Source organism: Poecile atricapillus, chromosome 2 (genome assembly GCF_030490865.1).
Source record: "Poecile atricapillus isolate bPoeAtr1 chromosome 2, bPoeAtr1.hap1, whole genome shotgun sequence".
In the NCBI taxonomy this organism is placed as follows: Eukaryota; Metazoa; Chordata; class Aves; order Passeriformes; family Paridae; genus Poecile; species Poecile atricapillus.
Genome location: NC_081250.1, coordinates 74,637,755 through 74,663,073, shown reverse-complemented (window position 1 = coordinate 74,663,073; position 25,319 = coordinate 74,637,755).

Genomic DNA, 25,319 nt, shown 5'->3' with positions numbered 1-25,319 from the left:
AGCCCAGGAATGGGCATTCAATGATCCTTGTGGGTTTCTTCCAACTCATGATGTTCTAGGATTCTAAGTAATTGTATTAGATTTTCACATTGAGTGTTGTATTTATCCACAGCAGGTCTCCCATAATTGCTCACATCCTTCACTAATAGTGTGATATTGCTATATGTAGATGCATAAAGATGACTTTATAGGTAACTTGCAAAACAAGTTGCTAAGGGACATCTGAAGAAGGTATATTATTAACCTATTCAGTTTATATGCTTTGAGCACCTAATCACCACTTGTCCTAAACACTTTGAAGTCCAGAAAAATTAAATAGTGGGGAATCCAGTGTGGTTTATAAGCATCAGAGATTGTCATATCATGAAACTTTTCAGGTGGTAATTCACAAGTGGGGGAATGAACCTGCACATTGGAAAGTACAGCAAGAACAAAATATTAGGAAAACTTAAACAGTCCCTTTTGAATTACTTAATATTCTAGTTTAAGATGAATACCAATTCATAATCATCAAATTAGCAGTTAGATTAAGAGTCTAGTTACCCTACCTCATTAAATATAATTTTAAATGCATTTGAAAACAAATGCACATGAGATACTCATTGTAATGTTAAGACTGAGTAGTTATGCAGTTGATCAGACTCTCCATGAGAAGCACAGCTCCCTTGGGTTTACACTCTTGACTGTCAGCATCCTTAACATGAGTATAGTGTCTGCCTGCACTTCAGATTTATTTTTTTCACCTGTGCTTCTGATGTATGATAGCAAACAGAATTTTTAAAAGCAATATATAATATTGTTCCTCCTGCAAAGTGAAATGCTCAAATTATTTATAGCTCTCTTCAGAGCCAATATCTCCATGTTACTGAATCACTAAAGAACTTGAAAGTGTATGATAAGAGACCAGACACTTTCCTTTTTAGCTTTACAAATGGAAGATGTTTCAAAATGTTAAATCCCACTATCCACCGTACAAACCAGTTTCATGATTATCATGGTTTAACCCCAGCTAGCAGCTAAGAAACAGCACAGCTCAATTGCCTCAGTGGGATGGGGTAGAGAATTGAGAAGTAAAAATAATGAAACTCTTGTGGCTTGAGATAAAGGCAGTTTAACGTGTGAAGCAAAAGCTGCATATACAAACAAAGAAAAACAATGAATTAATTTACCGCTTCCCATCATCAGGCAGATGATCAGCTATCTCCAGGAAAGCAAGGCTCCATCACAAACAAAAGTGACTTGGAATGGCAAATGCCATCACTCAAAACTTCTTCCACTTCCTTGTTCTGTCCCTCATATCCTGAGTAAGATGCCATGTGGTATGGAATATCCCTTTGGCCATCTGGGGTCAGGTATCCCAACTGTGTCCCCTCCCACCTTCTTGTGCACCCCCAGGCCCCTCACTCTCAGGGTAGTAGGAGAAACAGAAAAGGCCTTGATGTATATAAGCACAGCTCAGCAGTAATAAAGTAATCTCTGTATTCTCAACACTGTTTTCTGCACAAATCCAAAACACAGCCCCATGTTAACTATTGTAAACAAAACTAACTCACCCCCAGACAAAACCAGCACAATGATCAATTGAAAATTCGGGATGGAAAATTAACATTTTATATTGAAATTCACTTTGCACAAACTAGTGATTAGTCTGCTTTAAAAAGTTGAGTGTTATCAACATCTTCACATAAGTTCTGATTTTAGAAAAACATTTTATTTGTAGTGCTCACTTATTTTACACCATTCCCTAATTAAATACGTTTCCTCTCACTTATCATTACTTGTAGTGTCTTTTGACACTGTAAATTTTTATATCATTGATTGAAGATACATTGATGAAAATACATATGGAGGCAAAACCAGAAGTGTTTAAGTAATTCAGTTCTGTTAGTTTTCATACCTCTTCACATACCTGAAGATCTAAGCTGGGGCTAAGGCAGGACTGAAAAGAGATCACTTTAATTTACCTTAAGAAAAAAATAGGTGTCCAAGTCTAATCTTAAATAAATGTCATGGCACTACAGCCAAAGGATATGGTGAGGCTCTGCCCCAGATGAGTCTAGTCAGGGTCATTAAGAAAAATTAAGAAACTCAGAATTCTTACATGTTTTGTCTTAATTGGGGTTTAAGGAGGCTACTGTGTAAAAAAAAGTAGACTGGTAACAAAACGGAAGTAAAAAAATAGCCTTAATTGGCTCAGAAAAACAAAGAAGATAACCATCTCTCCTTCTTCCCTTGCTAGCATTAAATGCTAGCTGATAAAGAATTTGAGGCTGCTGGCGGTAGCATCTTATCATAACCTTTTGCCATTTCTGCCTGAGAAAAACTAGTAAATTTGAGCTCAGGAACTAAAAGGATATTGGGAGAGGGTTAGAGACTAATTTACATTAACCTTGCTGAAACAGAAATTTCCTTTCCTGTCAATTCTTTTCTATTAAATTTATATTTAATAATTTTAGTATATTCTTGTAACTAGCACTATATCTTAATGTTACACCATCAAGTTCAATCTTGCATCTTTTTCCCAATACCATTTAAGGAGGTTAGATGTAATTACATAATCTTGAACTAAGATTTTCACTAGGATAATTAGACTATAAAGGTGCTAGAGTTCATACAATGGAGGGGGGAAAGTACCCAGTAATTTCTGAAGACTTTAAGTATACATTTCAAATGTATACTCATTTAGAAGGAAGAGTCAGTTCAGTACAAAAATTCTTGATTTTACATCAAGACATAGTGGCAAGACTTCTAAAGGTGGACTTTTGGGATGCCTGACAGTATGGTCAAAAAATGAAATACAGTATTAGATAATTTAGAGTAGCCTCATAGATCATATTAGGAAACAGTTAGGTTGCAAGGTCAAGTTGTTGCAATTTATTAGTACATTATATGATACCAACCACTGATGACATAGCTTTAATCCCACTGGCATTTAAGACCAGCATCAACCTGAAATAAATACAGGGAGTATTACCTGCTGTAAAAACTTCTCTGAATGTGCTTGCTGCTGATACAAAGACATTCAGTACTAAATCCTCCAATAAGCAAAGCAGTGCGTATTTTTCATCATGGTGGCCTTATGAGATTTTTCTCAGCACATAAAGAAATTAGAAAGCCCATTCATAGAAGCTGGGTTAAGCAGCTTCACAGTGAAATAACAGCTCAGGTGTCAAAAGATGAGGCTTATCAAGAAAAAGTTTAATCTGAAATTCTTCATATTTTTTAAAGATACGGCTTACTTTGTATATAGCATGGAAGTCCTTAGCAAGAGAGACTAAGATCTGAGACAACTGCAGTTCAGGAACCTGAGGCCAATACAAGGCCCTGATCTAAAATACCTTTTATTTCTGTACAGAAATAATTTCCATGTTTTCTGGGGCTGACATGTGGCATTTTCAAGTGATTATCTACTACTATTATTTCAGGTGATTATCAACTACTTTAACTCCACCAATGATGCAGGGCGTCATAACACACAGTGGCTCACAAAAGGTTTTTGGCAAGTCACCATTAGGTGATGGACAATGGCATTTGCTGCAGTTTTGGCAAGAACAGTATTATAGAACCATAACATGGTTTGGGCTTGGAAGGGACCTTAAAGATCATCTGGTTTGAAGCCCCCTCCAGCCACCATGGGCAGCGATGCCATCCACTAGGTCAGGCTTCCCATGACCCCATCCAATCTGGCCTTGAATACTTCCATAAACAGAGCATCCACAACTTTTATTGGAAACTTGTTGCAGTGCCTCAACACCCTCTAGGTAGAGATTTTCCTCCTAATGTCTAATTTAAATATCCCCCCTATAAGTTTAAAAATTTTCCCCTTCTCCCATCACTGTCTGCCCATGTGAAAAGTCCCCCTCCATCTTTTGTATAAACTCCTTTTAAGTACCAAAAAGGTCACAATGAACAGTAGTCAGAGGTGACTTCCCATTCCATTTGGAAGATATTTTTTCTGATCACTTCTATTCATTACTGTGTTTTGTGAGGTAAAAAACAATGAATGAGGCGAGACTGAGACTGCTGCAGGCCTGGATAGTAGCCAAGTGACCTTGAAATTTCAGATTAATATTTTCCCTCCTGGACGTCTGACAGAATTTATGCCAGGACTGCTTCATACTATTTCAGCATAGATAGGTGACAATTGCACTCTTCATTCAGAAACACGAGGCCATGTCCATTTGGATGCCTATAAAACCTCCAGATCTCATTAACTAGACCAGTGTAGGTTGGTCAGGTATCATACAGGGTCGGTGTATCACCATTAAAAATACTTCTTCATGTGATGAGACTTTTCAATCCTCATGACATTTAAGAGGAAGGCTCTGTAAACACGGAAGTCTCCATCTGCATCAGAACTGCTGATGCAATCTGAGATTCTCTGTCACGCCTTTAAAAATGCCTGACACCAGATACAGTCACTTCCAGCACTTGTGTATGATGACATTCTGCAGTTTGATGACATAAATGCATTATACATAGAAAGGCCTCTACACAGAAATCCCTAATTTAGGATTATACTTCCAGTACAAGAGAAAGATGAAAAGTGCCATAAAGTAAATATTAGAAAGTTACACAAGAGGGAGCACAACAAGGAAAGAATTGAGTTTTGTATTCAGATGACATAGGAATATGTGGAAAAAAAAAAAAAGATCATTTTTAATGTTTTCAGTGGATTTCTCTATGGAACTAGTTCTGCAGAGATACTACCATTCCAACTTTACTACATGCATGCCTATGGGCCAATAATTTCAAATAATTGTCAACTTTTCTTATGTCAAGATTCTGGTTTTGGATTAAGATTTCTTCTATATAATACATACTGGTCAACTCCTAATTTTTTTGCAATTCCCATGTTGTACAAACTTTAAGCTCTAGTTCCTGCAGTCATGTAACTAGAAGAAAATCTGTGCTTCATTTTACAAGTTTCTAGCTCTCACAGCTTTGGAGATAAGAAGGACAAATGTAACTCAAATGTGCTCTAAAGTTCCTGAGGCCAAAAGTCAAATAAGAAACAAATACATCTTGTTTCAAATCATTATAAATCTCATTTATTATCTTTTCCTGTGCCATGTCCAATTTATGAGCTTTGCAAATTGAGGTACTGCCAAGTACATAAAAGACCAGGACAATATTCAGTGACACAGGAAACCTTTATTTGTGTCCTGGAGAGCTTTGTAATAGCTACTGACTGTAAAGAATTCTCTGTACCTAAAAAACTCTCTGCAAACAATGTACACTCTTCTTGTACCTTCTACTCTTTTCTTTAAATGAGAAATTACCTGATTATTTGTGATTGTAGTCCAGAGAAAAACCAACACAAATCCATCCTCTTCCACTCAGGTACTTTGCATTTTCTTATATTCATACATTTAGAACATTAAAAGTAATATTTAATTTATGCTTAATACTTATGACATGGAAACATATTGCTGCTTTAATAATGTATGGAGTCTGAAGATACATACATACATACATACATATATCTATATCTATATCTATATCTATATCTATATCTATATCTATATCTATATCTATATCTATCTATATCTATATATCTATATACCTATATATCTATATATCTATATATCTATATATCTATATATCTATATATATATATATGTATACATGCATACATAGAAGCCACTTGTCTCCAAAGGAGGAAAGTTTTACCTTATAACTTCCTATTTCTGTGCCTTCTGAAACCATAGATTATATTTTACGTCAGAATTAAAAATAGACATGACTTTGTTTTCTCACCTTGGATGTGCTATTTTAGTTAAGGGAACAGTACATTTAATAGAGACACAGCCTAATATGATTGCCCTTGCCATCCACTGTCTCATGAATGAGAAGCTGATTTTACACACTGAGATGTAATGATAATGCTCACATAAAAATGAAGGATTATAGAAGAATCTTTGTGACAAGTTGCTACCTACTTTTTCTTTACCTCTTTCATGACACTTACAAGTTTCCTCTCTTAGGCCAAATAAATATACAGTAGAGTAGTTTTACTGGGATTTTCTCACTTGCTATTGGTGTTTTCAATTCTTTTTGTTGGTGGTGGTGGTTTTTGTTTGTTGGGGTTTTTAAAATTTATTTATTCCATCCAACCTCGAGGGAGCTTTGGATGTGCCCAGCATGGAAATAAACTCTGTCATTAGGATTTCGTTTTCTTCTCTCCATTTTTTTTAGTAAAACTGATGTTGATTAGCAGATTCTCGCTTGTAGCTTCCTACAATGGTTGTCTTACTGGTTTTTTACATTATGACCAATTCACTGGTAAGCAGAGTAATTGGAAAATTCACAATAAAAATGACCCCCTTAGGAGGTCTTTTGCCATTGCATACAAGAAAAGATACTTTACTTGATTTTGGAAGTTTAAATTTGGGGTCTGCTGCAGTGAACTGGATTATGGATATTTGTAACAGATCCTACTCTTGGGCACCCTTGACATCTGCTTTATTTTTAAGGTCTCAGTTTATCTTCCCTGACCTTGGTGCTGTGAGAGCTTACACTGCATACTGTAAACACTTAGTTTGAACTTACTCCAGTCTTTTTGGAGTCCAGCTGTTGGTAATTTTCTATTAATAATCCCAAAAGCTTTGCTGTGAACACTGACATTGGGCATGTACCCAATGAAGAACAGTTGTTCTTGTAGTTCAAAAACACACAAATATTAATTGGACTCCAAACAAAAACTGAGATTTTAAAATAAAAATGGTAGGAAAGAAGTCCAGATAATTTGCAGTAATTCCTCTAATTTTACTACTGCTTTCAGAAGTTAGAGTTCCCCAAAAAAATTTCATAAAGAGATTATTGTATGTGTGGATCCCACATTCATGTCTTCTGTACTCTCTGTCAAAGTATTGGACTACAATACAAAGAACAGTATGGTAGCTTCATAACTGACCTTGTCAGACCAAAAGTTAAACCCCAGTCTTTTTCCCATCTTTGAAATGAAGGCTTATATCATTGTGCAGCATGATATTAAGAACTTATTTCAGAATTGTCAGAATTATGAAACCAGGCACTAGACGTCAAATAAAACTGAAGAGAAACTGGAAGTAATTGTTACTTACCATGGGATTTTTATGGAAGCAAATGGAATAGTTAATAGTGTACAATCACTAATATAACATTTTGGTTGTTTTTAACTTTCACATTTTCCAAATGTTGTAAAGTATGCTTGACAAAAGTGGAAGAAACTGCTACAGCAACATTGAATAGCAAGGGTTGCTATTTCTTGTTTCTTCTCTTTTAGTAAAATGAGCTGATACTCTAAAATTTCCTCTTTCTGCTCTTTATTCATATCTACTATTGCTATATCAGTGCTTTTTTCCAAGTAATTTATTACATACACAGTTCTTCATGGGAGCCTAAAGAGTAATATTACATGAAATTTTGTATCAAAAAATAGAGTAGCTCTATGTGAAACATTTTGTTTGGTGAGATAGTCTCTGTCTAATCAGTCCATAAGAAAGTATGTTGGCAGAAATTCTCTCAGAACAGAGAATAATTTTATGTTACTTTAGTATAAGCTAGACAAAACTATGTCTTATGCTTATTTTAATGATAAATTACATCAAACACATAGATCCTGACTTATTGATGTTTCATAATTCCTGGGCAATAGAAGTGTCTTAACTAAATTTCACACTGTTGTAGAAAGAGTATTTCTCTGTTGGCACACTTAAATTTCAAGCAAGTCTGGCTGTTGTTCCCAATCTGCCATTGCTCTGAAAACCCTATTGTTGCCAAAATGCCTTGGCCTATAAACCCACAATTGAAAACTAGTTATGGTAGATAAGATACTGTGTTACTTCTAGGATTTTTTACTCTTCTATCTTCTAAATTCAAGATTTCAGACCACACCTTAATGAATAGTTGAACTTCATTTAAATCTAGATTGGTAACTGAATCATGCAACAGAAATCAAAGAAAAAGTTTGGCTGGCTCAAAGAAGTAGAAACTGTAATTAGACTAGGAATATTTTATAGATATCACCACAAAAATAAAAATAAATAGGGAGAGCAGTTAAACCTTTAAGAAGATGAAAGGTTATGATAGTGAACATAACACAAAGAACCATCTGTTACAAGACTTAATAAGCTAATACTTTTACGTCCCTGATCTCTTCCTAAATTTTGGATCTTTCATCACAAATCAGATGCTGAACAAATGTCTAATATGTCGTTAGTCACTCAAGTCTTACTTGACTCACTATGGGCTTTGTTAGTTACTCAAAATTTTTGCAAAAAATGTACAGAACTGAATCTGATTTTTGATACACTACAATGGTATGTCATTGATATCTACACAGATTGTGGCATCCAGCCACAGTAGATTCAGTATAAAATTATATATTCCGATTCAGTCTGACACATTAAAACCAGAATAGCCATAGGTACTATTTACCTAAGAAGCCCACATTTTATGTTCCTAATTCCTACTGCTTCATACGGGGTAGAGGATTTCTTAAAACTAAGCTAAGATAAAAGTGCATACAATCTTGATACAGGCACAAGATCTTAAATGGAGAAGTAACATAACTTAAAGTATACATATTTTATATGTCTGATGCAAACTCCAGGCTTCCTCTTCATTATCAGTCCTTTTTCATGGATTAATTTCTTTTTTTTTATGTGGGCAGGGGGGAATGTTCAATGCTTTTTTTAATCCAAACTTGTGTGCAGAAGACACATATTTTTAGGACAATGTATTTTCATTTCTATATTTGTAAATAACCAAGTATACCAATTTATGTGGTTAATATTTTTTTGAACATTATGCCCATTAGGACAGGAACAGTACATCCAAGGCCTCTGTATTTTAAATCATCATTTCTATTAAAATGTTCCAATTCTTAATGGAGGAAGAGGTAGGCATATTTCTCATGGCTTTGTTCACCTTTAATGCCTGTGAGATGAAAAACAGCCTCATGACTTCCCATATGTCCCTTTACTGAATACCTCTGGGTAAGGATATAGTGAGACAGGATATGTGAAGAACCTGATAAAACAAATTTTTTGTGGAGTTATGGAGGCAGGAAATGGTAATGCCTGGGGTTTCTGAATGTCAGCTACTGAAAGAAGACTAAAATTAAGATGGCTAAAAAGCTTTGCCAGAATGATTAAGTTACTAAAGAAAATCCACCTAGAGAACTTCTGCCCTTGTGTTTTTGGTTCTAACCAGTGTTATGCAATTGGGACTGCCTTAAGAAAGTACAAGGACAATATTGAATATTCTCCTAAAGTCCACGTTCAAGACCCCCTCAAATCAATTCTTCTGTTACCTGACAGCTGGAAGAAATCTCTGCACATTCTCTGCGTATTAGGGTGAAGAGATTATGAAGTTGGCCATCTCAGTGTGAAACAAAACCTTGCTTAAAAAGATGAACATACAATGAGTATCAAGTAGAGAATCACTTGCCTTCAAGATAATTTACAATTGTTTTCACATCTTCAAGCAACTGTCATTTCAGCAGATCAATTATACTGCTGCTTTAAAAATAGAAAAAGTTGACGTTAAGGATTAGAAGTAACTTCTTAACAACTTCAATTTCCTCTATGCTTTGAAGTATGTTTTATTGACAAGCAGAAAAAATAAAAAAAAGGGAAAAACTTCAAAGTAATAAATAAAATACTTGTCCCCTAGGATTATATTCTAAGTAAGCAGGTATAAAGAAATATAGGATATCTGTAGAAGTTATTTGCACCTTTACATGGTGCTAGAGGCATGGTTTGTATTATAAAATACTCAAGGCCAAAATCTAGGCTTGCAGCTTCAGACCCCATACAGACTTCTAGCGTCACTGAATTTCACCAAAGTAATCACAGATCTAGGTTTGAATCACAGCCTGTGTTACAATCTAACTTTGCTGTAAGCATCTTTACCGTGTCACAATGGTGGCTTCATATTAAATTCAGTATTTACTTCACTGGGAAATAAGGATAAAAAATGCAGTATTTTCTCATGAACTGATAAAATATTGTTTACCTGAACTGCAAATACCAATATAACTTCAGTCTCTGAAAACAGTTTTTCTGTTTCTTAGTGTCCCTGTTTTGCAAAAATTAAAATTTAAAATCTTCAGTGCCATTCTGGAAGCATATTTTCATGTGTATGAAAGTAGCATGCTTTTCTGGGTTACAGAGGTTTTCAGATACACAGTAACCCCAATATTGGTGTATTAAGAATAAAGAAATTTGGCATAGAATAAACTTCTTTGCATTCCAACTGATCCTCAGAGGGCTGGGTAAGGCTGGGCTTAATTTGTCATTATAGGGAGTTCAGCACTATAGAAGTCCAGTTGCAGTCAACAAAAACTTTCACAATCACAAATAGTGCAGTTTACTGAAGTAAAAAAATTTCAGATTTTTAATTATTGTTAATAAATGCACTTAATGATTTAGCATTTGATATACTAAGGCTAGCCAATGATTAACTAAAGAAAGATAGCAAGTCAAACTAAAGAAATTCAGCTTTTCACTAAGCTTAACTCCACTCCTAATTAGGCATGGTTTTACCTGAGTGTGCTCTGATGCACTCAGAGAGATATAGTTGGTTACTTGTTGCTGCTAGTTCTCTCACTAATTTTAGCTGAACAGTACAGCTGGCATATTAAAACCAGTCTCTTCTGCTGAAATAATTGTGTGTCTTAGGTAAGTCAGGACTACTTGTTTGACCTGTGTAATATACAAATACTCCCTCCATTTTCCTCTGGGTTTTTGAAAGTTTTAATTTCACAGATAAGAATCTGTTTACTCCACCAAATAGAAAAAATTCAAAACTGAATTTAAAAAAAAATTCATTCAAATGGTTTCCACAATGGGAAAGGCTCTAACTACTCTGTCCTCAAAATCTGTCACAGCTTTGGAATAGATCTTCCCATGTCCCCAGTCTCCAAGCCCCCTTGACTGATGATAATTTATTCCAGATGTATTGCAACTAAATTTTCTTTCAGCCTGCATTTTTTCTGTCATGCATCCCTGCTCCTTCACAGTGAGAAATCAAATACATAAACCCAAAATTCCAAACCACAACAAGTTAGGGAAAGAAACACTATGTCCACTATTCTCCCACAAGGGGAATACTGAAATTCTGAGAAGGCTCCTGGATGCTTTAACAAGCTGACTCACACAGTTATCACACTTAGTGATTTTAGTTTAGCTGCAGTTTTAGTAGACAAAGTAATCATCAGACATTCACACAGCAGGTAATGCTTTTCAGCTCCTATAACATACCTTGAATTGTTTTTATCAGTCGAACTTCTGAAAAATTTATTTTTTATCTCAGTTGCTCAGAGCTTATGATTGATTTTATGTTTGTGCAGTCTTTGACATATGCTGGCGTAACTACATTTATTTTCTTTAGTTTTGTCATGTGAGAAAAGATATAAGGCCATTTTGAGAAATTATTTTGAGTTTTTAAAAGTGATTTAGTATCACATGGGAGTTTTGCATCAAAATCATCTAATGGCAAAAAAAGAATCAATATTGTTTTCTTGGATTACAAAGATGTCTTGAAATATTTAAACACATGAATCTGTGGATACTTATGTAATTTCATTAGGGTGCTACAGGACGTGGACATCTTCCCACAGATTCCTGTAGAAAAGTTTCTGTCACAAACTTCAATAGAACTTATTCAACTGGGTATAACTGTTAGGAGGTTAGACTTCGAAATTTTAGAACTAGCAGAAGTCAAGGAATATGTTTATATAATTTTTAAAAGGCTCCAATATCTCACTCTTAGTGCTACATGGGTAATTCAAATAAGGTGTTTTAAACATGATTTATAATTGATAATGAAGCTTGCCCTTCCCCAAAGAGATACCTTCAGTCTTGAGCTAAAATGCAGGAAAATAATATTGTATAATTATTTCTTTCACAGAACAGGTATTTTGCTCTTCTTCCTGAAATAAAATACTAAAGTTTCCTGGTAAAAGCAATTATTATTGTTCCTATTTATTTAAATTTTTATTGAATTCAAGGGTAAGATGGCTTATAAAACAAATTTGCTGGAGTTTAGCTTCTAAAAATAGGATTTTCTCCCAAACAAAGGTCAGGTTTATTGGCAGTAATACTGAGAGGAAAGCTTAAATGGTCTCACTTATCCAGTGTAAATAAGCAAAAATATAATTTTAGAAACACTGTAAGGGTGTGTATATTATTTCTAAGAATAGTGCTAAAGAAATGCTATTTAACATTGCAGCTCACCAGAACTGTCAGCCTCAGTATAATGCCTGACACTGAAGGAATGAGTCTTCTCCTACTTCTAAAGATAGTTCCAAAAAAATTGGTAAGTCTGATGTCATCTTCAAAAGGTGAAATTCAAATTCACCTTTTGAAGGTGAATCTTCAAAAGGTGAAATAGCAGTAGTGCTATTTACAGTAGAGGAAGAAAAAACCCCCAAACCACTGACCCTTTCTGTGTTATTCAAGATAAAAGTATTTCAATTCAATTTGAAAACAAGATTGAATAATCACAATCTTCCAGGTGAGCCATAGAATATTTCTTCACAGAAATTACACCAGAAACTTAAACTGGAAGAAGGAGCAGGGAACTCTGAAGGGTTACATGGATGTCATGGGGTTGTGCAGGGAAAAAATTAGAAGACCCAAAACTCATCTGAAACTTAATCTGGTTGCTTCTATAAAAGGTGATAAAAAGGTTTCTGTAAACACATCTGCAACACAAGGAGGCAGAAGGAGAATCTCTGTCCTTTGGTGGATGTAGGCAGAAACATAATAACAAAGGATGAGGAAAAGGCGATGTTACTTATATATGGCTATAATAACTTAAGTTACTAATATCTTCTTAGTCTCAGTCTTTAAAAGTAAAACCAGGTGTTATCAGGATACCTGGGCCCTGGGCAGAAAGATGGCAGTCCAGAAGGATGGGAAAGAGAATGAAGCCCCAGAAATCCTTGGGAAAAAAGTCAGCAACCTGCTATACCACTGAGACACACACAAGTCTATAGGGCCACGTAGCACCCACCTGAGGGTACTGAAGTAGCTGGTAGAAGAGCTCGCCGAGCCATTTTTCATCAATTATCAAGCATCCTGATAGTGGAGGCCCCAGTTGAGTGGAGGTAAGCAAATGTGACAGCCATCTACAAGAAGTGACAGACAAAGGATCCAGGAGACTACAGGCCTGACCTCAGTGCTCAGGATGGTCATGGAACAGACCACCTTGAGCACCATCATGCAGTACACAAGATCATGCACAGCATGGATCTGTGAAAGGTAGGTCCTGTTTCACTGACCAGATCTCCTTCTATGATAAGGTGTCATCCTTGGTAGATGGGGGAAAGGCTGTGAATGTTGTCTACCTAGACTGCAAAAAAGAATTTTATACCTCTTCCCACAGGGTTGTCCTGGACACACTGCTCATGGCCTGGATGAGAGTACTCTTGGCTGGTTAGAAAACTGTCTGTTTGGATGGCTGAGCCCAAAGAGTGATGGTGAATGGTGCTACATCCAGCTGGCAGCTGATTACTGCTGGTGCTCCCTAAGGCTCAGTACTGTGGGCAGCCCTGTTTAGTATCTTCATTAATGACCTGGACCAGGGAATCAAGTGCACCCTCAGTCAGTTTGCAGACAACACCACACGGGGTGGAAGTGTCGGTCTTTTGGAGGATAGGAAGGCTCTGCAGAGAGATCTGGATAGGCTGGATCCATGGACTGGGGCCAATTGTATGAGGTTCAACAAGATGAAGTGCCAGACTTTGGACTAAGGTCACAAACCGCCCATGCTACAGGCTTGGTGTAGAGTGATTGGAAAGCTGCTTGCTAGGAAAAGACCTATGAGTGCTGGTCAACAGCCAGCTAAACATGAGCCAGTATGTGCCCAGGTGGTCAAGAATAGTGTGCTGGCACTTTTGTCCCTATGCATTGGTGAGGCCACAAAGGAGACACAGAGGTGACCTTATCACTCTCTACAACTCCCTGAAAGGTGGCTGTAGTCAGGTGGGGGTTGGTCTCTTTCTCCAGGCAGCAGCTGACAGAATGAGAGGACACAGTCTCAAGCTGTGCCAAGGGAAATATAGGTTGGATATTAGGAAAAAGTTTTTTTACAGAATGGGTGATGGTACTACATGGTTTTACATAATGATGATGGTTTTACAGAAAGTACTGGATAGTCTTCCTGGGGAGATGCTGGAGTCACTATCCCTGCATGTGTTTAAAAAAAGATTGGATGTGGTACTCGGTGCCATGGTCTAGTTGAGGTGTTAGGGCTGGATTGGAGTCGATGATCTTGAAGGTCTCTTCCAACCTAGTGATTCTGTTGAATTCTGTGAATCATAAATACTGTGTTCAGTTTTGGGCCCCTCACTACCAGAAGGACACTGACTGAGGTGCTAGGGCGTGTTCAAACAAGGGCAACAGAGCTGGTGAAGAGTCTGCAGCACAAGTCTTAAGAAGAATATCAGAGGGAGATGGTGTTTAATTTCAAGATTCTATGATTTGACCTACATGGGCACAGATTTGCCATATAAACAACTTATTGAATCATGTATTGTTTACCAAAAAAAACCTGCACTGAACTACCATCATGCTTTCAACCTCCTGCAAGAAAAAAAATTGTGGCGAGGGAATACTTGCCATCAGACTTTTTTTTATATATATTGAAGAGGGACATGATAATTTTAAAATAATACAAAACATCCAAGACCCGGGTAGAATAACCTTACAGTCTTTCAACTGCAATAGAAATATGTTTGTATACCATAGTGCAAGAATTAAGGTCATCTTTGTAAGGAAAAGGACTCAGAAGATCATTATATAGAATCCTCAACTTCTCTAACTTGTTCTAATGAATTAACTGTGTAAAGGAAAATAAATTAGCTAGAATTTAAATAGACCAGAGTACCCTAATTGACTGCTCAAAAATGTGCCCTTACTAATGGCTTTGTGTCTGTTTTGCCTGAGTATATTTAGTCTTGTGTCTATCTAAAAAGGGAAGCAGCAGATCCATTATAAAGAAGAGAATCTTAAAAACACAAATGCATAAAAAATGAGCAAATGTTAATGAAATCTTCTTCAGGGTGAACCTAAAGTACACGTATAACACACAAAACCAGGTTCTACCTTTCTAATTAAATTTTTAAATGGACTACTTTTAATATATTGGGCAATCCCCTAAGATTTTAAAGTCACCTTCTAAATCTACTTGTGAAGGATCATTTACTCTGCTTCTTTGCCTGTTTAGAGTATGATAAATTATTCACCTCATAGTCACCACTGAAACTCAGTAAAGGTGATTAAAATGTGGAAAACTAAAGACTCTAAAATGGAGCTGCAGTGGAAAGAATTATTTCTTTAGGGATAAAATGCAAGTAAACAGCTGCAAGTGTCATTAAAACATAAAGCAGGACCCCATTTAAAGGTTAACATAAAAATTAAGAGGTTTTTTCATAAAAAGCTCAAATTTTGGAACTGACATGCTAATTAAGGTCTTAAGAGCCCAGTGTCACTGTAGTATGACATTTCTATATGCCATGCACATTCTCTGTAATCAGCACGTCTGATCATAGTCTGTGTAGGTTGTGATAGGAAGTTGAGGGAACCAGGAAAAATACTGTACATATCTAGAAAAATATAGGATAAAAATACTTAAGTAATGTAGACTTATCTGGAGGTCAACATGAGAGAAACAAAGCTGTAATCAGACATCTGTCACATTTAATTAATGGTTTTAAAATATCGCTGAAAGTACAGAGCTGGCTTAGCACTTTTTAAAAGCATAGACTAAACTGAATTTTGCCAGGCCCACAACATAGGTGTTTGTCCTTGCAGTGCTGTTAGATGAGGTGTGAATTAATTGTCTGGCATATTAAAAAAAAAGACATACACATAAATACATACAGATAGATATGGAGAAGTTAGTTGCCATTGTGATCTTTTAACCTAACCTGACAAGATCACTCCCTGCTCGACATAATCAGTGCAACACAGGACACGTGCACCTGTCTGTGTGAACTGCTGCAGAGACTGCTGCATGCCTTGCACCTGACACATGAAGGTACCTATGTTTGATAAAGTCTAGGTCAAGTAAACCAGTTTCACCTGCAGTAAAAGCTGACCTTCTGAACTACAATATAAAGTAAAGCCAAATTTAAGCATGCAAATCTCTTGGGACCAAAAAAAAAAAAGAGGATAGAGACAGAAACAGAGAGTGTGATGGATTAGCTGAATCCATAATGAGTGCATGTATTGCATTTTAGAGTAGATTGACTTGACTTTTGTTTTTCAGGACAAATGCCATTTGAGCATATGTAATTAAATATGCAACTATGTAGTTTGATTCCTGGTAAGTTACATGAATAGTTTGTTGCTAAGTTTCAGCAAACATAACAGCCTTTCTGCTACTCATATTTTTTATTGAGTACAGAGCAGGGAGAAAAGGTAAAAAGAATATAGTAGTGAAATTTTTAAAAATTAACACCAGAGTTGTATGTTCTTAAAATTACATCTCAGAGGAGTTGCGTGTTTTTCTAATCATTAATTTTTAAAGATCTAAACAGAAAAGATACAAGAACAAATACAAAGATACAAGAACAGGCAACTATTTTGCAAAATAAGAATTATGAGGAAAGCTCTTAAAGAAATAATCTGACAAAGACTGTTAAATTCAAATACTGCCTCTGGTTCAACTTGACTTTGAGTTACATATTGCTGGAGGCTAGGACAGAATACCACAGATGTACTTTTCACAATCTGCTGATAAACATCAGTTGAAACACTTTAAGAGTTTAGGTAAATTTTACATATGGTAGAACTGTGCTTATTAAGGAACATGTTGATACATTATCAGACTGGATGAGCATAGGACTGCCTAAATTACATTTGAAAATTATCTGTTTAATGTTTGCTAGGGACCCTTTTTAGTACAAATATATTCTTACAATAACATTTTTGCTTAATGGTCTTGATTCAAATGACCTGTATTTCTCCTCTACGTTTAGAACAAACAACTCACTGTAGTAGGCTAAACTGAGAATTATGGGATGACTCCCATGAATAAAGTGAAGGAGATGGAGAGAGGGGTTTTTACTACTCTGAAGTTTTTTCATTTGTTTTGGAAGGAAAGGATAATTTTGGCCTTTTAATGAGAAAAAATATGTCCTCAGAAAAGCAAAACTTTAAAAAACTGTCATTCACTAGTTTTAATGAAAATCTGTGAGCAGCCCCTTCCCTTGTGCCCAACTTCTGCATGACTCTTATATGATCCTATAAGAAAGAAAAGTGTGTTTGTAACTTAAACTTGCCCTAAAAAGTCTCACTGACCACTACAAAAGTCATGTGTGTTTAATGTGAAGATCCCTCTGTACTATCAAATGAGTGGAAATGGTTCTTATTTCTACACCTTTTGTGTGTGTGTGTATGAAGGAAAAATTGGAAAAGCAGAGGACTCTCAGATGCTGAATACACCCAAAAGAATGTACAAAATGACTGACACTTCCAAACACAAATGTCAAGTGCTTGAGGATGTGGAAGACCAGATACGCCACCAGTGTGGTAAAATGGACTTATCCAGGGACCACCTTGAGGCAAAAGAAGATGCCTGCAGGGGAAATTAAAAAACAAACTAGAAAAGATGCACAATAGCATAGATAAATAGGAATTCAAGCTACCAATGCATAACAAAAAGGTTTGCATTACTTAGAGCAAGAGAACAAACAATAGCTTTGAAGAGGTGACCTTGTAGATCCTCACTTGTGAATGTCCTGACCCACTGTGGTGGGGCCTCATCTCAAGTCCTGTGTGCAGTTTTGGGCACCACAATATAAGAAAGTTATCAAGCTGTTAGAGATAGTCCAAAGGTAGGTTACAAAGGTGGTGAAGAGCCTTTAGGGAAAGCCATATGAGGAGTGCCTGAGGTCACTTGGGCTGTTTATCCTGGAGGAGACTGAGAGGAGACCTCGTGGAAGGCTACAGTTTCTTCATGAGTGGAAAAGAGTGGCAGACACTGACCTCCTCTCTTGCTGACTGGTGACAAGACCTGAGGGAATGGCCTGAAGGTGTTCCAGGGGAGATTTAAGTTGGGCATTAGGAAAAGGTTCTGCACCGAGAGGGTTACTGAGCACTGGAACAGGCTCCCCAGGGAAGTGGTCACAGAAGCAAGCCTGACAGAGTTCAAGAAGCTGTCAGGCACGTGGTGTGACTCTTGGGGCTCTTCTGTGCAGGGCCAGGCTTTGGACTTCCATGATCCTTGTGTGTTACTTCCAACTCAGAATATTCTCCTCCTAAGAGATTCACTTATACAGGCATCTATAAACAGCAAGCCTGCTGGAATATGAATAGCTGTAGCAGTAGAACTGAATGCAATCTTTGCTGAATGACTGACAATATCTCTGCACACCATGCTGTTTAGATTCCAGACACCTCTGAAGGTCTAATTAGTAGTAAGCTGGCTGCAATCCAGATTTTGAGAGCTTTGACATGGCTAAAGCTCTCTACAAAACAAAATTCAGGTAATGGCCACTGGTTCAAATATGGATTGAAAGCAAGTTTTTCCCAACAGACACTAAGGTCCTAAAAATATAATGTCTTTCACATTTGCAGAAGATTCCATATTCCTTATGATTCTCCTAGATTCCTAGTGAACACATGTATTTTATCACCACCAGTCATAGCCATTGGAAAAAAAGTGGTGTCTGAGTTACCTCTCAAAAAACAGTCTACCAGATATTAATAGAAGCTGATTGACCAGATACAGTCTCTCATCTTCGACCATAGAAAAAAATAAGAAAAAAAAAAAGTAAGTAGGAAGTGTAAATACACATTAGCAGAAGCCTCAGGTCTGTCCTGTGAAATCACAAGAACAAGTGTGATTTCCCATCCACACAGCTAATAACATCTAATCTTTGAAGAACAGGATTAATTATAATGGCAATTAGTACACAGAAGCATATATGAGTCCATAAACCATTTGTTAAAACTTCATAGAATGAACATGGTTGAGGTTAGGGAAAAAAACAACCACTCCAGGTCATCTTGTCCAATCTTTTGCTTTCCACAGTCCCCTGTTCCCTCCAGAGTACTGCCACTGAAACATGGATTGAGACAGATGAGTACTTACTAAGAACAACTTTTCAGGGCTAACTGAAACCAGCCTCAAAAGTTTATACGTTCTAATCCTGGTTTGCCAAAAACAAATGTTGAAGTAGTTTGGGTTTGTTTCAAGACCGCTGATGAAGGCAGATGCATCTCTCAAACTGAATGAAAAACATTTGGAATTACCTCTAGAATGCACACCTCTTTTCAGAATTTGCAAGGATAATGCTTTATATTTTGCACAAATATTTGCCTTTTATTTTCATTTAGTGGCCACATTGACCTATCACCTTTATCTCTTCACAGAATGCTTGAGATGTACAACCACTGACAGCAGGAACTAACAAATTGAAATAAACTGTTCTACACACAGACATGGCTAGAGTGCTAACCAAGTAGATTGCTTAAAGAGTTCCTGGCAGTCTGCTATGTTTTAATGAGGAAGAAGTCTAAATCTCATTCATTGTAATTTGACATAAGCACATTAGAGAGACTATGCTGAAATTGGTCCTGAAAATGAGATGTAGAACCATGTGTCACTACAGCATGTCACCACTTCAAATTTACCTTTAGTTTTAACCTGGCTCTTAACCAGCTTTACATATTATTTGAAAAAGAAACCTTAAGTCTTATATTTCCATGTTTTGAAACAACATGTGCTTGTTCACACTAAGAGAATTCAGGTGTTTTGTTCTTGTTTGATATTTTTGCTCTTTAAAGGCAGAATACTTTGTAAAGAGGATATTTTAAAAGTTTATTTATGTAGATCAAAATTTTTGATAATCCTCTTACTTCATCCAGCTTTTCTGAATACTTGTTTCTCAGCTACCTTCCACATAGTGGAAGCTTTTGTTTAATGTGCAACTCTTCCATTTAACACTTTCTTCAGCAGCCTGTTTCTGTGACACCGAACTTTGGCTGTTTAGTCAAAGAGGTCTAAAATATGCCATTTCAACATGAATTAATAAAGAATGAAGAATGACCTGTAGTTATGCTCTCATGTATGAAAACTCAGGGAGAAACATTTAAACTCTCTGTTAAGAGACCAATATCTGGCTAACACAGATATCCCACTGAAATGTTACAATAAAATGTTCAGGAACTTCTAAATAAAAAAGATTAGTATTTCAGCTTTAGGAGCTAAAGCTAAAGGATGTGAGGGAGAAACAAGGAGAATCTTGAGATAAAGGTGTGTAAGGACAGGACCAAACTGTAGAACAAAGAGTGATAGAACTGACTGGGGTCAGCCAGTTGACAATATGAAATTCTCTTATAAATTGAAATGTTCTTTCACATGTTGCCAACTTTGCCAAAAAAATAGACAATGGCTCTGATGCAGAATAACTACCTTTATGAATGATGTCTCTAACACTATTCTTATGAATAAATCTCATCAGAAGTATAGTCATGTTGACATCTATGATGTCAACAAAATTCTTGCTTTTATAAACACTAGATTTTGATGGTGCAGTTCTAAGCCTGAGATCACAATCTACTTTCATGAAGTTTCTTTCCCACCTTTGCTACTTGTGAAATGAGACCAGCATAAGGGAGAAAAGAACTTTATCTAATAACAGTGACATTCTTAGGGCAAATCATCATGAAAACAAGGAATGTCTGAGACGTGGTCATTCAGAGCTGATACTAGATAACCAAAGGAGAAGCAGGGAATGCTCACAATTTCAGTATCACCACAGTAAGGCAAAGAAGCATGGGATGTCTGGAGATCTGAATTTAGGAACTCATCTTAATTCTATTAGGTAGTCTCTGCACTTCCACAGATCAGCATCTGTGTGCTGAGATTCCCACCTGTACTACTGTACAGAGAAAATCCAATACTGGGTCAAACAGAAAGATCCATCCCACTTTATATGTAACAGTTTAAGAAAAGAGTATTTAAAGAAAGGTATAAAAACAGGTCAAATGGGTAAATTTTCTTCTCAATATGCTCTCCCAGCTTTAAAAAAATAAATGAATTTTCTGAGCTACAGATTAATACACCTCCAGTAAGCAATCTCTTCCCATTTAGTTTTGGGGTTGACAAACTCAGCACAGCACTGAGATCTATAACATTTAAACTAAACATACCACCACAAGTTCCTCAGCGTATCAGGCCAGGTGCTTGGAGCAGTGGAACAAGGCAGTGGTGTCTGTGGCTGGGGCAGGGAAAGGGCTAATGGCCAGGGCTCTGAAAGCTCACCTGAGTCCAGGAGGAGGTCTCTGCTGGGATGTCTCAAGAGCAGACAATTGAAATATGGCCTGAGCCCAGACATCCCAATACCAATAGGAGGGGGATAGGAGGGCACCAAGCCACCTGGAATCCTGACAGAAGCAAAAGGCCAATGAATTTTTTTTGGCTTCTACTGATGAAAATCCTCACCTACAGATATTTTTCAGGGAAAATCTGCAGTGATAATATGAATGGCATTAGTCTTCAATGACATATAATAAGTTGTGTAGGTAGCTTTCATCTTACTGCTACTTACTGGCTGTTACCCTGCCAGTGAAATTTTTGCAGCTAAATTTTGTTCCATGAAGTGATTTAATTTTACATTTTGTTTCTATAAGTCAGAGCACTAAAGAGTAGATTGTAAAATGACAAATAATATAAGCATTTCTCATTCCATTTGTAAACTTCAGATCACTTCAGTTGCATGGTGTCACTCAGAGGGGAAAGAAGCACTGCTGTTGCACCACCATTTGCCTCGAAGAAAAATCAAGAAAATACTGCAAGTTGACAGTTTTCTTTGGTTGAGCTTATGAGCTCATGAATCAAAAGTAGTCACTGCATCATTTTCAATCATTTTCTGACATCATACACAACAGCAGTATGTAATTTGAATAAACAACAACAAAACTTGCCTCAAAATTCATTCCTAAATCTCTTTTCACTGACTGGCAAATATTTAATTTTTTAGACAGGTGCCTGCAGGACTGTGAAGCTGGAGCCTCCCACATCCAAATTGTGACTCATTTCTGAATTGTCAGAGTTCCTTTCCTGATGAGAGTTTTGATATTTCATGTCCACAGCTGTAAAGATCATCCTCAGATCCATAGTGTAGTATCAATGCTGAACATCTCATATCACAACAATCTCATGGAACAACCCTGTGCTAAATGTTCCTCTCATGAAACCTAAAGCTGCATAAGAGGGCTCAAATGCCAGTGTCTTGCACATAAAAGCTGCTGTCCAGGGATTCCTCCCACATTGTCACCAGATAACCTGAGATACTGTCAGCACTTCTAGACTGCTGAGATTACAAACATAAGTAGCAAAAAATAATTCACTTTTGCTGAGATATCACGTGTTATTGCACTGGGTGGAAAATGTAAAACTGGGAAGCAATACTGTTGCTATTAGCAAATTAGAACCTCTATATACTCTTCAAATTATAAAAAGCCCTAGGTATTTCTGAAAGTCTCTTGTCACTATTCTGCTTAATGCCAGTGCCTTTACATGTTTTTATTATATTGTCAAAATGTCTATGAAAGGAGTTATCACTCAGTCCATACCTCTATGTAAAATTAGATATAATTTTATGGCCCTTCTAATTAACTATTAGTAAAATGTTGAATGTGCCCTGATATATGAGAACATTTCACCTTTTTTCCACAGTTATTATTATCTTTCCTCTTGATTTCCTTATTTTTATTTCCCTGTTGGTCCTTTATTAAACCTTCCTTACTATGCAGTGAAACAGATAAGTTTCAATCACTGAGTAAAAGGCACTGATACATGTCTCAAGTTTTAGATTTTTGAAGAAAGGATAGGGAGTTTCTTTGAAATGTACAGAAAATTAAGGGATAGTAAATTTAACACTTTTGGTACTATTAAACACAAAAATCATAGTTCTACAAAACCTTCACACAAGTGTTTACAAAGACTATCATAGGATTAAACTTGATTGAAGTATGATATCATATTAGATTATTTTCCTTTATAAGTCCCTAGCTGTGAGCATAACTTGCCAGATAAAATCTAATATGTTCAATCTACACTGCTAAATCAGTTTATCTTCAAATTGCGTTAAATCTTTTCAGTTATCAGGAGATTTTTGTTATTTGTGATAAGCCTTTAGTTTTGTCTGTTCAAAATACTTTATGCAAAATCTTTATTTATACCTTTTAGCATGAAACTTTCTTTCAGTTTTCTGCCTTGACCATGACCACTATGCTGAAGAGAGTGAGAGATTGATCCCATTAAAAGTACATAACAGAATAAAATAATTTATTCTTATTTTACTGAAAGATTAAGGTAACATTTTCACAGTCCAAAACTGGACTGGGGTTGTGAACCTGCATTTTACATAGATTCAAACATTTTGTAAACATTTTGATGGAAAAACCATGTATACAGAAAAAAACACGTGGACAGATAAAAACCCACTTTTCCTAATTATCTCCTCAGTTTTCACATTTGATGTGCACACAGCAAGTTTATGTGTCCTTATGAGTTTTGGAGCAGGGAGTCACTATTGCATTAAACTGCCTGGGACAGCTGATGTAAAGAGATATCATGTAGGCTGGATGAAACAAAAACTGGGAATCCCTGAGAAGGGATCAAGAGAAAAAGTGACCTAAATGAGATGACAGTATTTAAACATGAGCTCTGCAAATGCATTCTCAAGTTACTTGGATGGGGCAAGATGGCTTTTGAAGGCCACTCTGGAGGATGAAGCTGTTGTTTAAATGTAAGATATTGAAGCTTGCCCTGGATTTTTCTTTGTTTCAAAATGAGAAAAGACTGTATGATGAGAAAAAGGCCAGAGGAGACTGAGGGAAAAAAAACAGTGAACAGGAAAAGGACATAAGTCGAAAGTGAAAGGGGTAAAAGTAATAATAAGGGTCAAGAAATCAGAAGATGTAAATTCCAGGAAAGGAGAAAGGTAGGGGATGTCATGTGCAAAACATGCCAATACTGAGGAAATTAAAAAATAAAACCAGAAAGATGGATGGAAGGTCTAAGAAAGTCAAGGAAAAGTGTTGGTGCCATCATTTGTTCTCTTTCAGAAAGGTCTGACTGTCCCCATTTCCCTGTCTCAGAGTGGCTGCTATTTTGACTCTTCAGAAGTCCACTTAACAACCTCTTTTGTTAGCAATGTCTTCTGTGGTACCGCATTGCGTATATGGCTGTGCTGTACTAAACCTGCAATATTGCAGAGATGCTAAAAGTTTACATTTCTAATTGTTTTCTCTTTTCCCTTCTGCTGTAAAACATGGATTTTTATTAGATCTACACATGTATTGTATATCCTTCCCTCATGTTGTCACTATCCCTAAGTGTTCACAGCCTCTGAATCTGGTCTTCAAACATCACCTCATGCCTTGGAAATACAAATATATATCAGGAGCGACAAACAGCAGTTAAAAAAAAAAGGAAAAAAAAAAGAGGTGAGCATTTTAGGATGCCTGAATTCAATCTTTCCTCATCCACTAGTACACATCTTGGATGGGTAATGCATTTCCTGTCATTTATTACTAGGCTCTGTTGAAATGATAAGCAGCATTTGGAATATATGATTTTGTAATTCAGTCTAAGGCTTCAGTCTAAGGCACTAAATCCAGACACAGTGGTGCGAGAATTGAATGCCATAGCAACAGCTTTATGTACCTGCAATTTTTCATCATCTGCTCTCCTGGTGCTTTCACAAAATCAACAACATCATTTTGGTGGTCACTTTGCCTGCTTCATCTCTGCAAACTGCAAGATAAATCCCAGTGCCTGCTCTTTGTTACTGGGTCTTTTTAGCTAACTGTTGATTTAGTCCTAATTACTTCTAAGTACTGTCAGGTAAATTAAAGATTTCCAGGTTAATTTCATTACGTCTTTTAAATCAATTTTATTAAGGCAGTAATTTACCAAATCAACATGCTTAATTGGCCAAATAAGTTATACAGAGAGTTAAGAGTAATGTCACTGTTAAACTGAAGGCCTGGGTAAAATAAACCTATACTGATGATGATTCACACACTGTGAAAAATCTTGGACCAGTTATCTATGCCTAATTTAGATTTTAACTTTTTTATTTTCCTATCAAGACATTTTGATGAGCAAAAATTACTTGGCAAACCATCACTAGAATATGAGTAGCTGTTTCTCCTTTTCTTCTCTACCTTAACAAACAGCTAGTCTCAGACCAATCCTTTTTTCCAAGACAATATTCCTTCATGCCTTCAGGCCAAGTATGGCATCAACTCTGAGACTCACAGAGAGCTATGAGTCTCAGAGCTACCATCAAAGAAATGGAAGTG